The following is a 16,970-nucleotide window of genomic DNA, read 5'->3' as shown; positions in this document are numbered from 1 at the left end:
TATTCATAATACATGATGGGAGAGGAAGGTAATTGTTGCTGGAAAAACTGTTTGTAATGCTTTTAAAATGTGGGCTTAACCCAGGGCAGAGAATTATGAAAAATGTCCTTGGGGAACACACTTGTAAAAAAGTTTCAGGGCCGGTAGGCTAAACTTTTAAAACAAATTGTCTGCCTAGTAGTGTGTTTGTTACCAAAGGTGTCCAGAGACATTTTGTGGCATTTTCGTGAAAGATACAAGAGAATGTTATCATTCCAGGATGACTTAGATTTAGGCCTTGCAAGACACAGGGAGGTGAGTTAATGCTTGCTTCCTGTGGACATTTTTAGATTGACTTGTTATGAGTTTCCTGTTCAGTGAAAATGAGGTGAGAGGCCCTAGTTAACCTGGTCTTTTCCCCTTTGCTCCATCCAGAGAACTGCAGGTGGCCAGCTGTATTTTCCAAGGCTCAGATGTCACCTCCAGTCAATCCATAAACTAGGAAGACATCAGAAAAGAGGAAGAATGGTTTGCTTGATTGAAAGTGAGTTTGTCATGGTATCAATGAGACAAAGTGCTTATGCTCTTCTAGTACTAGGCTTTACTCTCCTCTTGGCAACCAGACAACCTTCCACCATCTCCTAGCCACCTTTTGCCACCATCTTCCGGCCACCAGCCAATCCAGTCTCCTACCTGCTGTGTGCATCAGTTGGGGGGAGTCAGAGAGTCCTCATCACTAATCTAATTCATCTCAATTTTTACAGAAACTTTGCCAGAGCAGGGTTTGCTGCAGTTGGTGGTAAGGAAGTGAGAAACTGCTACCACTTATTACTTTGCTCTACTGAATTAGTTCATGAATTAGTTCAGGTAATGACTTCAATCTGGGTGCCTGGAGGAGCTGAGGGTCAGCTGTCTCACCTGGAAGGACTTGGCAACCCAGGTTCTAGACAGCAGGGGGAGGGGCCAGCAGCTAGAAGAAAGCTATCTTCAGCAGGAGTTGTGTGACAGTGAAAACGGCTCATCAAGAGCCATGGCCTTGGACCCCAAGACTCAGCCAGAGATGCAAGGTGGTGAGATGCCCTACCCAGCAGCCATTCTTATTCTTCCTCTTGAGTGTCCACTTCTCCTCTTGGCCCAGGGGGTAAATCTTGATTAATTTAAGCCAAACTTAGGAGTCCAGTTCTTCTTGCCAATGACTGATTTAAGGAGGAGATTTTATCCCAAATCTAGCCAAGTAGAAGAGAGGGGAAATACACTGGGGGGTGTCTGGTAAATATTTCTTCTTTGTCATGCCTTGATGTGACTCCTGAAATGCTTGCAGCCATGCTGTGACTAAGAAGGCAGCAGGCCTGGAGATAAGCCAATGTGTTTAGGTTGCTGAGGGGAAGATGGTAAGGGCCTGGATCCCTCAGGCCACTAGAGAGCCTTTGAAGTAAGTAATACCAGACTGAATTTCCATTATGGGAGCTAATACATTTTTTTAATCGTTTATTTAAGCCAGTTGAATTTGAGTATTTTGTTACTTGCAGCCCAAACCTCCCTAATTAATCTGAAGCTTCAGCCCAACTTTTTCCCATCTACCTATACATATTGTCAATTTCCAGCTAGAAAATTTTACTTGGATATGTCCTGTAAGGCATTATTTTTCAGCCTAAAAACATTTAAAATTTAACTACTTGTCTTTTCCTCAAATATACCTCTCAAATTTTTACTAGAAATAATTAGAAATCTTTGACTTATCCTACTTGCAGTTAGTTAATGCGCCCTACACATACACAAAATTATACAATTTGATTTTAACAAGCATAAAAAAATTTAAATCTTTTATGAATGCTCTTTGTATGGCAGGCCCTGTGCTAGGAGCTTTTTTGTAGATTTATATAAACTATTGCAAATTCTTAAAACAATATGGCAGAATAGATAATTTTATCCCCATTATATATCTTAGGAAAATAAAGCTAGAGCTGTTAGGTAGCTTGCCCAAAGTCACACAGCTTGTCTTGGCTGAAAGGAGACTGGAACATAATACAGACATTCCCCCTTTGGGTGTTCCTCTTGTCTGGCCACCACTTCCTGCAGACCTGTCTTGCATCTATATTTCCATTTCCTCTCCCACTATCGCTTTTCAGGTTTAGTCCTAAGTGTTCAGTGCCTGGACTATTGCAGTGGAAAAACCTTCTGGACTCTCTTGCCTCAAACCTTAGCTGCACGTTACTGCTGTACTGACTTCCCCAAGATACAGCTCATTCCACTTTCCCACGTTAACATCTTCCGTGATTTATTATCATCTGTAGCAGCAGTAACAGTGGCAGGCAAGTAATATAAATATGTGAAGTCTGTTGAAGACACTAGGCTCTAAACTGCTTATGTGGGGACAAAATGCCTTTGGAACACTGGGCAATTTAAGTAATAAAGCATAAATTGGCTACCAGTTTGTAACCAAGTGCCCTGAAGACAAAATTCATTATTTTTCTCACAGCATTCAAGGGCATCTAAAACTGAATCCCAAACTAATATCTCCCTCTTATGTCTTAGTCACCACCCCTCTGAAGGCTCTCATTTAGATACAAGGCTAAGTCCCTCCATTCTCCATATGGACTTGACCGCTATGCTCTTTCTCATGCCTTTGTCCCGGGAATTTGTCCATTCATTCCTACCTACTCTTCGATGGTCACAACCCAGCTCCAGTCCCTCTTCCTTGACAAAGTATTCCTGGGATCTCATAGAAGGGACTCTCAGGTGTGCAAGAGGCTTGCAAAGCCTGCCGGCCAGGCTCCTAGGTGATCCTTGCTGGGCATTTGCTGGGCCTGAGTTTGAATACTTAGGTCACTACTCCCTAAGACAGCTTCTGCCACTACTGGGCTTCACTGGCTGTTCAAAGACCTGTGTCAGTTGAGCCAAATGTTATCACCCTAGTGTCTGCCTTTTGAGGTCAGGTATGACAAGCCTACTTTTACCTTTAAAATATTGAAAGAGCAATCGTATGTCTTCCATCTGTTCAGAATCCTCCATGTTCAAAACTCTTGAAAGGGATAGTTTTAGACAGACATATGAAGAGCTTCAGAAACAAATCAATGAATTTATGGCAGGTTTTTATGTAGTACTGAATACATTAAAGGAGAATTACCAAGTGCTTGCTTTGGGAGGGGATGCCAAACTGGAGCTTGTAGGAACCTCAGTCCTTTCTCTGAAGGAATCATGTTCAGTGTTTGACTACTTATGAAAAGTTGGAAGAACATCTTCAGCCTTTCCGGAAGAGAGAAAATGCTTCGTTCATTGGCTTTGTTTTTATTTATTTGTTTGTTTATTTCTTATTTTATTTGAAACAGTCTCGCTCTGTGGCCCAGGTTGGAGTGCAATGGCGCAATCTTGGCTCACTGCAACCTCTGCCTCCTGGGTTCAAGCAATTCTCCTGCCTTAGCCTCCTGAGTAGCTGGGATTACAGGCACCTACCATGCCTGGCTAATTTTTGTATTTTTAGTAGAGATGGGGTTTCACCATGTTGGCCAAGCTGGTCTCAACCTCCTGACCTCAAGTGATCCGCCTGCCTTGGCCTCCCAGAGTGCAAGGATTACAGGTGTGAGCCATCATCCTCAGCCTTGGCTTTAGTATTAGCTCTTCCCCTCTACAAACCCACTCCCTTTTACTTCAGGGACAAGGTTGATGCAGCCCTTGATTTAAAAAGCCCTTGATTTAAAAAATGTGTCCACTGTTGCATTTTATAAATAGGAACAAACAGAAATACCCAGTTCATAATAATTTCTCTTTGAAATATTAATATGTTTGAGATTTCAGATAGACTAAGTGGAATTTACAAAATCTATAATATAACAAAAAGTGTTCCAGTAAACCCAGAAGAAACTGCATCTAAAGGACTTTGTTGTACTTGTTTATTCTTCAAATAGAATTGGCATAGATTTGGTATATTGTATTACTCATTTCCTATTTGTAAGGGATTATGAGTTATATAGAATACACATTTTTAAACTGGGAAGAAACCCTTTAGATCTCTCTCATATCTTGCCTGTATTCTACATGAGGATCAGATGCAGTGTTTGACTGTCCAAGTGCATTCTAAAGCCCTCTAAAGAAGCATTTGACTTTGAGTAATGAACAGTTGATCAGACCAAAGGGGACAAAAGTGGACAGAAACACAAAAGTGGTATGGATTAACTGTTCAGGAGCCATACTTTGAAAACTCTTCCCTGCACAACGATAGTGTGTGTGTGTGTGTGTGTGTGTGCGCGCGCGCGCGCACACCTGTGTATGTGTATGAGGTGTTGGTATGGGGTGCAGTTGGGGACTTGAGAGTGGGGTAGAGATTTTTCTGAAACTTCTGTCTGAGGGAACTGGAAAACTGTTTTCCTGATAGCATATTTAATCTAAATTTGTTAGGAAGCAGCCACACTGAATTTTGGTATATTCATCCATCCCTCTACTGAATTTCCACAGCACTAATCGTCTGCGGCACTTACTTGTCAGTAACCTCCCTCCTTGTAATGCTGTGAGCTTGTGTGTCATTGCAGGCCGCCTCACTGGGCTTCCCATGGCTGTCCATCATTTGCCCAGGTAGAAGCCAAACCCTTCAGAGGGAGGGGCTATGGTCCTGGCCCAAGTGTCCCTCATAAGTCTTCACAGAGCGACAACAGAGCATAGGTGTCCATAAGCATTTGTTGTCAGACCCACAGAGAACAGAAAGAACCCTAAATACAATGAAAGAATTACCAGGTGGACTCCTCAAGTTAAATCAGGCTATTACCAATGTCATCACATCTCAGCGTTCAGGGGCTTTAACGACCATCTGTTTGAAAAGTCTCCCTCCCATTTAACCAAAAAATGTTTCCCTATGGCTTCTACCAGTTAGTCTGCAAAGAACAAAGATTTTTATTTCTTATACAGCCATTATATTTCGTCTCATACATGTAACATGGGTAATGAGTACGTGTGAATATGTGTGAGCACATGGGCATGTGTGTGTGCCTGGTGGGCACATTCTCTTACCTGTAGTAAACAGTTGTAATAATGGACCATGCCAATCAGAAGGTCTACAAGTAATAAAAATTTTTACAATATAAATGTACTGTACAATTCATACATTTGAAAGAAGACTATGAAAAAGAAGTAAATGTGATTTTGCATTTAGTTAAGGTGAGGTTTAGTTGTGATTTTTATTTGCATTTTCTCTTTCTCATATCTACTGGTATAAACTAAAATTATAGGCTTTTAAGTAAAACTTTTTAAAATCTCAAAAGTAATCTCACTGTTATCCTGCATTGATGATGGTATGTGGAACCCTGGCAAAGATTATTATAGCAGACGGAATTCTGGCAGAAGAAGGTTCTATTCTTTGGAGACCCCATCCCAGGAAGGGCCTCAGGCCAGGCAGTAATTTCTATTTCCTGTCTCTTGTCTTCACCTTCTGGAGACTCCCACACAATCCAGTGCCCCATCTGGACACCAAGATCCATAAGGATAGTTTATTGCCAGGTCCCTGCTGAGCTAGAAACATTCTTCAGACTGCTCAATCCTCCAAAAGACATCCAGAGTGCGCATTTCAGCCTTGATTTCTGCATCAGATGTGAGCTGGGGCAAGAAAGGCTGTGAATTAAAAAGGAGCTATAACTTGCTCGTCAGTGATAAGGAAGAGGAGGGCCTACTTCCCCATTCATTGACCATTAATTAAAAAGAGTAAGTTTATTTTTTTTAAATACTTTTTTTTTTTTTTTTTGAGACGGAATCTCGCTCTGTCGCCCAGGCTGGAGTGCAGTGGCCGGATCTCAGCTCACTGCAAGCTCCGCCTCCCGGGTTCCCGCCATTCTCCTGCCTCAGCCTCCCGAGTAGCTGGGACCACAGGCGCCGCCACCTCGCCCGGCTAATTTTTTTTGTGTGTTTTTAGTAGAGACGGGGTTTCACCGTGTTAGCCAGGATGGTCTCGATCTCCTGACCTTGTGATCCGCCCGTCTCGGCCTCCCAAAGTGCTGGGATTACAGGCTTGAGCCACCGCGCCCGGCCAATACTTTCTTATGTACTCTTAATTTTACAAAAATGAGCATACAGTCATATTCATTTATTCACTCTTCTGCCAAGCATCTATTGAAATATTTACAGTGAGCTAGGTGCTGTGCTAGGGTAAACAATGGGTAAAAAGTGCTTGCCCATGAGGAGCTTATCATCTCTTGGAGCAGTGTATTTTATTGAGTAACTACTATGTGCCTGGCATTGCACCAAGTGTTTTACTGACACGATCTCATTTAATCCTCATCATAATTTCATAGCATAGTAGTAATCATCCCCATTTAATAGATGAAGATTTTGAGGCTCAGAGAATATTAGCAACTTTACTAAAAGCTATTAAGTAGCAGGGACAGGGTTGGAACCTGTGGTAAATAGTTTTTTCCAGTCACCCATGTTTAATGACCCTTCCCTGTTTTATTGACTTTGGGTGTGGGTCTGTGGCCAACTTTGACCAGTGAGAGGAGAGTGGAGGGGTTGCCTTTTCTGAACAGAAGCTTGAAGATCAGTACGTAGTTTGCCTTGTTCTCCGCCATGATGACAATTCCAGGTAGAGGCTGCCCAGGTAACCTGAGTCCCAGAGTGAAGAACACATAGAGTACAGCAGCAGCCCACCCATGGCGGGCATGCAGAGGGTGTGAAAAATCAACTGTTGCTGTTGTAAGTCAGTGAAACTCTGGGATTATATTTTCTGCAGCCTGGCTGTCCGACCGGTGCAGAACCTTTAAGTCATTATACCAGAGTGCCTTATTTTACATTATTTCTATAATTAGAAGTGAAAAAAAAAAAAAAAAACAGTTGAAATTGGAAAAAACATTAATCTGGGCCAGATTTTTTGTTCTAAAAATGTTTATATGAATGATGATTTTTTTCTTCTGCCTTATCTGCCACCCTTCCTCCACTGTTAAAATCTTCTGTATCCATGAGGATGACTATCTACAGGACTCATCCTGCCCCTTGCTGTCTTAATGCCTTAGTGGATACCTCTTCCTGCAGTACTTATAGCTGAATTCAATTCCACAAGCACTTATTGAGCATCTTTTGAAATGTCTATTATCCCGCTTCTTCGAAGTCCCAAGCTCCTACCCGCTCCGTGCAGACATCCCGATGACCCTATACCTATATGATCTCTCTCACTCTCCCCTAGACTCTAATACCATTATTTGCCACACACTATATGTTCCCTTAAACTATTTATTATCATTTTTGATTGGAATAAAATTCCAATAAGACAAAATTCACCATTTTAAAGTGGACAATTCAGTGATTTTTAGATATTTACAATGTTGTGCAACCATTACCACTATTTAATGCCCCAAACTTTTCACTACCTACAAATAAACTTCGTATCTATGAAGTAAGCACTCCCTATTCCTTCCTCTCTGCAACCCTTGGCATCCACTAATCTTTTTTTTTTTCCTCTGGATTTCTCTCTTCTGGACATTTCACGTAAATAGAATTGTGCAGTATGTTGACTTTTGCATCTAGTTTCTTTTACTTACCATATTTTCAAAGTTTGTCCAGTTGTGGCATATATCAGTATGTCACTTCTTTTTATGGTTGAGTAACATTCTGTTATTTAGATATACCACAATTTGTTTATCCATTTGTCAACTGATGAACAATTTGGATTGTTTCCATATTTAGCTTTTGTGAATAGTGCTGTTGTGGGTGTGCAAGTTTTTGTGTGGATATATGTTCTCATTTCTCCTGAGGATATACCTAGGAGTAGAATCGTTGGGTCATATGGTAACTTCATCTATGGTAACTTTATCTTTTTAAGTTTCCTTTTTTGTTTGTTTGTTTTCTCTAAGACACTGTGAGCTCCTAGCAGAAAGTTTTCCAACTCTGTCTGTGCTGCCACAGTACACACATTCATTCCTTTGACAAATGTGAGTCAAGGGCCTATTTTTTGCCTGGTACTCCTCTGGGCATTTCCGCCAAATTGATTTTCATAGAATCCTAGCCTGTGATCTGAGAGGTCATTTGGTCCCTTTTCCCATCCAGTAGAAGAATCCTATATCCAAATCCTCTGGTCTTTGTATCAACTTTCATCCTCAAACCATAGAGCTTAGCTCCTTAAATGTAATTTCAGTTGCATTTCATGACTACAGAAACAACATATACTTATTGTGGAAAACTTCAAAGTACAAGAACATGTTAAAGAAACAAAAATTATCTATAATTCTATAACCTACCCCTAACATATTGCTAAATTTCCTTTCAGACTTTTTGTCAGTCCAATAATGTGTTTCACGTAATTGGGATCATCCTGTATTAATCAGATACCTCTTGTGCATGGCTTCAAACCCTCTCATCATCACCCCATATTATGAAGGCTTCTACCAGTTTCCCACAGGCATCAGCCAACAGCACCTCACCTTGGGGAAGACCATTGTACCTCTTGCTTCTCTGACCTAATGGTGTCAATGTGATGTGTCTAAGGGATCTGCTCAACATGTGCAATCTAAACCTTTGACCAAAGAGAAGTGACCTTTTGTTCCTTGGGCATCTCAGAAAGAGATGGAACGATCAGTTTCTCCCAATAGTGGTCAGTGGTGTGATTCATCTTTCGATTTTCTCTCTCCTTCTCTGTTCAGTCCTCCTATTCCTCCACTCTTACTTCCTGGAATCATCATCCCGAATAAACGACCCACGCCTCAAACTTTGTTGCAGATGTTACTTTGCGGGGAAACACAGGCTAAAGTATTGTATATGCAATTTCAGACACAGATTTAAACATTATGCCATGAGTTTAGAATATACGCACAAACACATATGTATGTATGTATACATATGTATTTATAAATTTAAATAGTATGTGAATTGCTGTATAAGTGTATATAAATTTATATTCCTGTATATGTAAATTCAGATATATATTTAAATACTTTTTATATATAATACATGGGCATTCATCCCTCTTCCCTTCTATGATTTCCTGTATCAGAGATGCTGGAAAGCCTAGGACGCCATTTCCCAGAATCCTTTGCCAGCAGGTTTCTAATTTAGACTGCTACTCATAAATGAATGGATGGCAGAAAGAAGCAGAAGGTAGTATTGTTTCTCTAGCACTGATTGGCGAGTGTTGGGCTTTACATATGGTGAATGTAATTTTTTTGCAGTGGCTTCTTAGATTCACATGCAGTTGTAAGGAATAATATAGAGAAATATTGTATACATTTTACATAGTTCCCCACAACAGTAATATTTTGCAAAATAGTCATATGGTATCACAACTGAGGTGCTGACATTGATACAATTCACTTATCCCATTCAGAATTCCTTGGTTTTACTTGTACTTGTGTGTGTGTGTGTGTGTGGGTGTGTGTGTGTGTGTGTTTAGTTATATACAATTTATTCACATTTTTACTGGGATATAATTCACAAAATATAAAATTCACCAATTCAGAGTTCAATAGCTTTTAGTATATTCACAGAATTATCCAGCTTTTACTACTATCTAACTCTAGAACGTCTTCATTACCTCAAAGGGGAAACCCTACCCATAGCAGTCACTCTCTATTCCTCCCTCTAGCCCTAGGCAACCAGTAATCTACTTTCTTTCTCTAAGGATTTGCGTATTGTGAACATTTCATATAAACTGAATGATATAATATGTGGTCTTTTGCAATTGGTTTCTTTCCCTTAGTATAATGTTTTCAAGGTTCATCCATGTTGTAGCAAGTATCAGTACCTCATTCTTCTTAATTGTAGATAATATTTTATGGTATGGACACTTTATCCATTTGTTGGATGATGACATTTGGGTTATTTTCTCTTTGGTAGTGTTATAGATATGCTGCTATAAAAACTGTGGAAACTTGATGTGAAAGTTTTTGTGTGGATATATGTTTTCATTTCACTTCTGTGTATACCCATGAGTGCAATTGTTGGTCTGTGTTAACATTAAATAACCTTTAAACTGTTTTCCAGAGTGGTAGCACCATTTTACATTTTTACTAGCAATGTTTGAGGGTTCCAGTTTTTCTACAACCTGGCCAAAATTTGTAATCGTCTGTCTTTTTGATAGTTCTGTACAATTTTATCAAATGTGTAGGTTAATGTGTCCACCACCATAGTCAATATACTGAACAGCTTCATCAACACAAGGATCCCTCGTGTTGCCCTTTTAAAACTGCACCCACCTCCCTTCCACATCCTCCCAACCCCCTACCAACTCCAGGAACCACTAATTTTTCTCCATTTCTAAAATTTTGTCATTTCAAAAATGGAATCACAGGTAGTAATCAAAGGCTACTTAGTATATAAATAGACTAATAAAGGCTACTTAGTATATAAATAGACTAATACATTAAGTAACCTTTGGGGATTGACTTTTTTCAAACGATTGATACACACAACATGAATGATGTCCTGTGGATATACCACAATTTGTTAAATTGTTTAAGCGTTTATTCATTGAAGGACATCTGGACTGTCTCTAGTTTTTGGCTATTACAAATAAGGCTGCTATAAACACTTATGTGCAGGTTTTTGTGTGAACATAAGTCTAAATTTCTCCAGCATAAATGCCTGAGAATGCAGTTATTCAGTGGTTGGATGGCTATCGAAGGTTTAGTTTATAAAAATTGTGAAACTATTTTTCATTTTCCACTCCGGCCAGCTGGGTATGAGAACTCCAGTTTCTCTGCATCCTCATCAGCATTCTTTTGTTGTCACTCTGTTGTTTATTTTTTAATCTTTGCTTATTGTATCTTTATGCAAACTTTCAAAAATTTACCTTTTTTAAAAAGTCCTCTTTTTTTTTTTATTTATAGCAGTGATCTTCGTGTTATGGTTAGGAAAGTCTTTTTCACTATCATAAAAACTATTTCTTATATTTTCTTCTGGTATTTTTATAGAGAGGCAACGCAAGATGGAGTAGGTCAGAATGGTTGGAGTCTGTCTGCAGTGAGATCTGCTTTGTTTAAGTCTTGGCTCCATCACTTGCTACTGTGCTCACTTTTAGTTGACATGTATCTCTATACTTTCCCTGTATATCTCCTCTCCTGATATCTCCTCTCCTTCAACTGTTTCTTAGGTAATGCTTTTTCATCCTGGTCAATCTCTGCTGGAAATTCTCCAGTATGACAATGTCTATCTCAACTTGACATACCCAGATCTGAGCACTCCACTCCAGATAAATTTTGACAGTGCAGAGAAAGTGGATCTTACCGTGCACAGTTCTGCACACTATTAATGTTAGCAAAGATTGCAGTGACTTTTGGAGGTGACCATGTTAACTCCCTGGCCATTAGGAAACTTCTGAAAGCAAAACATCATCATTTTCACATGAACTGCTATTAAAGTAAGTCTCTTCCATCTCACATTTCTGCAGGCAATTTGATGATTTCTGCAGGCAATTTGATGATTTTTATCTGTTCCTTCAGTAGTTCTTTTGATTAATGTGTAGTGGCCCTATTTGTTCCTAATAATGCTTTTCACCTTAAAGTCTATTTTGTCTTATAAAAATGTTGCCATATTAGAATTTTTTTTTGCTAAGGTATTTCCTGAATATCTTTTTCCTTTATTTTCTATTTTCAGTATTATTTTGTTTTAGGGGTGTCTCATATATAGTATATAGCTTGATTTTTAAAAAAATCTTATTTGATACTCTGAATGTGAATAGGTGAGTTTATTTATATTTGTTGAAAACCTAATATAATTGGACTCACTTATGCCATCTATTTTGTACTTTTATTCAGCTTTCCTGTTTTCTGTTTTTTTTTTTTTTTTTTTTTTAAGTTCCTATTCTGTTTTCTTCTGGTTGAGGTTATAGATTGTTTCCAGTTGTTAAGTACTTATCTTTAACAATTTTAACATTCCTTCATAACTTTTTTAAAGCCTATATTTATTTAATCTTTGTCCTATTCCATACTGTATTTCTTCTGTTCTTTTTTTTAACCTTAAGACAGATCTTTATATTTTTCTAATTAAAATTAATCTCATTAGTTTCAATTCATCCTGATGGCCTGTTGAGTGATCAAGAGGTCCTGATCCAGTCCTGAGGGATTCTCCTCCTGTTTTTTGCCATCCTAACTTTTATTTTGCCTGAGTCTATCCAAGTAATTAATTAAAAAAATATGTATTAGCGCTAGGTTCAGGATCCTTTGTTTTCTATTTAGGAACTCCATGCCTTGGGGCTGGAGGGTGGAGAGTCAAACATAAAAATCTACTTTTCTAAACTGCTTGAATTGTTTCTGACTATGACCAGTTTTCTTTTTCTTGACTATTACAGACAATTTCATCACTTTCCCCCGAAAGTTCCTATCACTTCCACTCCATTATTCAAGCCAGGCTGTTGATTAAAATTAATTGAGGTAAAGCCGCTCCCATGGGGGCTTCCTCAGTCTTCTGAGTGATGAAATTGTCAACAATGCGAGGCAGGAATCCATCAGATTCTCATCAAGTGAGACTGCCGGCCGATGTGTAGCTAAGAGTCCTGTAGCTGTGATGGGGTGGGGGTGGGGAGAGTAAGGGGACACAAAAAGACACTTGCACGTGGCATGGCATGGTAGACGAGTGACAACTGGGAGGCAGTAAACCTGGGCTCTCGCATCATACTTTAGGAGTTGAAAACGCCACACATTTGAACACATTCAGATGCTAGACCATTATTTAGTTACCTTGGAGATTTTCCCTCAGTCTGTCACCCACACACTTCTTAACCCCTTGCAAGCTGTTTTATTTTCTTGCTTCTATCAAAACTATTTTTTCCTTCTTGCTTCTATCGAAACTGTTTTCTGTTCTAATTCTAGGAACCTGTCTTTTCTATTCGGCACCACAGACCCTCTGCTTTCTTAATGAAATTATTTCCTTTTTCCATTTCTCTGTTGCTACCTTCTCATGTTGCCCCCCCTACCCTCTTTCTTTGCTGATGTCACTTGTTCCTTCCCCTTTTCCTTGAATGTGTGTCCCACTCCACCCCAGGCACAGCCACAACTTCCTGCTGGGTGTCTTCTTTCTGCTCTTTAAAACTTAACGTGCCCTGCATTGAATTCTTTACATTGTTCCTAAGAGGAGTTCATCCTTGATTTCATTCTTTCTGTTAATGGAACATCATTTCCCCAGGGACACTGGCTCAAGGTCCTCCTGAGTCCTAGAATGGAGTGCTGAGCTATCTCCAATCATACTGCAGTTTAATAAGTATGTACTGAGTACATTTGACGGTGCTGGGTTATGGGCTTTTTCATTGAAGAGCTCATTGTCTAGAGGATTAGAATGAGAATACCACATAGCCAGGGCTGCAGCAAACAGGTACACAAGTTCTGGTAGCCCAGAGTAGGGAGGGAGGGGAAGATGATGAATATTCATGAAAGACATGCTAGGTGCCAGTTTTTGTGCTAGGCTCTCCATATATATCATCTCAGTGGAAGCTTATGACCCTCTGAGGTAGATATTACAGCCAAAGAAAGGCAGCTCAGTGGGGTCAAGGTCGAATGACTGCATAATAAATGCTGGAACCAGGATTCAAAGTTGAATCTGTTATTTTTCCAGAGCACTACATTGCACCCTAGGCTGTTACAAAAGAGGGTACATGCGTGTTAATCATTTAAGGATGAACTTTTCTTGGTAGTTAATACACAGAAGAGAATTCCTGGCACAGGGAATAGCATATAAAAAAGCATAAAGATTATGTATTGGAGTTTTAAGTAGAAAGAAGGAACAAAAGAGGAGGAGGAAGTCTAGGGAGAAAGATGCTTTCTCTTTCTAAAGTTTTTCTGAGGCTTTAGACATGTTGAGTTCCAGGCATTTATAGGCTACCCACATTGTCAGTTCAGTGAATAGTTGGAAATACGAGTTTGAGAAAGTGATAGGTCCCACAGAAGGAGAGAAAATACTTGGAAATCATACATCCAACAAGGGGTTAATACCTAAAATGTATAAGGAACGCAAACCAATAGCAAGAAAACAAATAACCCAGTTAAAAAAATGGGCAAAGGACCTGAACAGACATTTCTCAAAAGCAAACACACAAATGGCCAACAAGTACATGAAAAGGGCTCATCATCAGTAATCATTAAGGAAATTCTAATGAAAATCACAATGAGAGATCACCTCACACCTGTTAGAGTATCTTCTATTAAATGAAACGAAAGATAATAAATGTTGGACAGGATTCAGAGAAAAGGGGACCATACCTTGTTGGTGGGAATGTAAATCAGTACAACCGTAATGAAAAATGTTATGGAGGTTCCACACAAAACTAAAAAGAGAATTGCTATATGACTCAGTGATCCCACTTCTGGATATATATCCAAAGGAACTGAAATCAATATGTTGAAGGGATATTTCTACTCCCCTGTTTATTGCAGCATTATTTACCAAGGTATGGAAGCAACCTAAGCATCTATCAGTGGATGAATCTATAAAGAAAATGTTATGTATATACAAAATGGAATGCTAGTTAGCCTTGAAAAGGGGGAAATTCTGTCATTTTTTTACAACATGGATGAATCTGGAGAACATGATGTTAAGTGAAATAAATCAGGCATAGAAAGATAAATGCAGCATGATCTCCCTTACATGTAGAATCGAATAAAGTTGAACTCATAGAAGTAAAGAGTAGAACAATGGTTACCAGGGGCAAGGAGGGCAAAGGGAGTTGTTGATCAAAGGGTACAAGGTTTCAGGTAGAGGAATATGTTTTGAGATCTGCTGCACAGCAGGGTGACGATAGTCAATAATAATGTTTTACAAATTTCAAAATAACTAAGGGGGTAAATTTCAAATGTCACATCATAAAAATGAAAGGTAAATGAGGAGACACATAGGTTAACCAGCTTGATGTAATCATGCCGCATTGTAGACATGTATCAAAACATCACATTTTAGCCTATAAATTTATACAACTATGATTTGTTAACTAAAAAGGTAGGAAACTAGAAATTTAAATCTACGTGTTTTCAGTGTCAATGTAAGGTGGGGGTTGGAGTTGTGGAGGCGGTAAAATTATCTAGGTAGACTGTATTGTGCCAAAAAAGAAAAAGAAAAAAGAATGAGCAAGGCGTTATCAAGAACCAGGAGATTGAGACGGAGCTTCCAGAGAGAGGGAAGCAGGAGACAGCTGATGAAAACCAGAGAAGAATTTCAATCAAGAAGGTCAAGATCAACAACAGGGTTTCCAAAGAGATAATTTGGGGTCAGGACTAAAAATGACAATTGAATCAGGCAACTAGGAGGTCACTGGAGAATTTGTTGAGAACAGTTTTAATTTAGAGGTGAGGAATGGAATGCAAGTTTCAAGGGAGATGTGCCAGGGGGTACAGAGCAGGAAAAAAATGTCTTCTCCCATTTTCAAGGCCAGCTCAAATATAATCTTATCTATGAAATTTCTCCCCATGTCTCTCTTTTTCTCTGTGTTTCCAGGTCATTCTTATCTCCATTGTATCCCTTGCCACCATCCAATCTGTGTGTGTGATTTGGGTACAGTTTCTAGGACTGGATTGCAAGCTTCATGAGGTGTGAGATCCTTTTCTCACGACACTAACCTTGGTACTTGGTGGGTGTTCACGTAGTACCTTGGAAACCATAGGCATTCACAAAATAGTTGCTACATTGAAGTATTCAGACACCAGCATTACAAAAAGTAACAAAAAAATTCTTGTAATAATTCCAACGAGGTTTACTTTTTTTTTTTTTTTTTTTTTGAAGGGAAGGAGTTATGCTGAGTGAAAGAAACCCGAGTAATTCTTCTGTCGAGGTAAATGGGATGTGCATTCTGAAGATAGATAACTCAGTCAACAGTTCTTTCAGAACTGTAAGCATTTTGTCTACATGAAACCAAACAATTGGTATGAAATTTTTGTCAAAGCTGACATTTTCTTCAATTTGTTAAACTTTGTTCAACCAGTTGCAATTTTTAAATGAACTTATCTGGGAGTTTTGACTTTGTCTAGAAATGAGCTTTTAGGGTTTCTGAGCAAACTGTGTTCTGGATAGTTTTGGAGTAGTGAAATGAAGAAAAAAAAAAGCATGCTAAATAATATTAGCCAAAAAGAGGAACAGCAGTGCTGGGCAGCATTCTAGAAAGAGCACTGGACTAAAAGGTAGGATATATCTGACTTCTGCTCCTAACCCTGCTCCTAACAAGCAGGGTTACCTCACTTAATGACTTTGTGTTTTGGTCTCCATATCTGTAAAACAAGGTAGAGAGACAGGATGTTTCTAAGATCCCCATTCCTGTTTTAACATCTTATGAATCTAAGAAAAACCCTTCTACAGTCGTAGTCTACAAAATATTTACACCCTCATGATCTCTACTTTCTGACATCCATTTGGCAGTGAACATGGAATTACTGAAGGAGGAAAGCACAAAATTGGCTCCTTTCCTCCCTCCTCTTCTCCATAATCCTGACTTGCTGCCATTACAGAAAACTAAATGCAACTTGATGGCCCCGGCTTGATTATTGAACTGTAAGTTCTGCAGAGAAAGGAACCATGTCTAATCTCCTCTGTGTATCACACCAGAACCATGGTTCCGTATCCTACACACGCTGTTTGCTTAACTGACCATTTGAGAGCTTGGCTGTGTTGAATCTGTGTAGTGACCGCTGAAGGTGAATTGCTCAGCTTGGTAGGTAATTTATGATTCCTATTTGTTGCTATTGATCTTAATTATGTGCTGTATTTCTATAAATATTCTACATAGACCCAGAAACTTCAAAAGCACATGCATATATATATATGCATGTGTGTGTATGTGTGTGTGTGTATATGTGTGTGTGTATATGTGTGTGTGTGTGTATATATATATATATTTAAAGATTAAAAATGAAAACCAGCAGAAAGCAAGAGAAACTCTAGCAGTGGCCTCTTTGTTACATTTTCTGTCACAAACCAAGTGACAACTTCCTCTGTTCTAGCTTCCTGAGTAATTTCTCAGCTGAGCTCTGGAGGTAAGGTAAGAGTGGGTGGATGGTAAGGCCTTCTTATCTGATGTGACAAGACTGGTAGTTGTTTTAAAGATTGGTTAA

The 16,970-nt window shown here is 39.1% G+C and overlaps 1 protein-coding gene and 1 pseudogene across 1 annotated transcript in view; one reads left to right on the top strand and one right to left on the bottom strand.

Moving 5' to 3' along the window:
• DARS1 (aspartyl-tRNA synthetase 1) overlaps nt 1-16,970 on the bottom strand; it is a 1,211,452-nt gene that overhangs the window by 655,243 nt on the left and 539,239 nt on the right. The gene's annotated exons all lie outside the window — the stretch shown is intronic.
• On the top strand, nt 1,010-8,412 carry LOC126932343 (structural maintenance of chromosomes protein 4-like; annotated as a pseudogene).

The sequence above is a fragment of the Macaca thibetana genome, chromosome 12 (assembly GCF_024542745.1).
Source record: "Macaca thibetana thibetana isolate TM-01 chromosome 12, ASM2454274v1, whole genome shotgun sequence".
Lineage (NCBI taxonomy): Eukaryota > Metazoa > Chordata > Mammalia > Primates > Cercopithecidae > Macaca > Macaca thibetana.
Note: the sequence above shows the minus strand (reverse complement) of the source record. Positions and strands in the feature narration are given on the sequence as shown.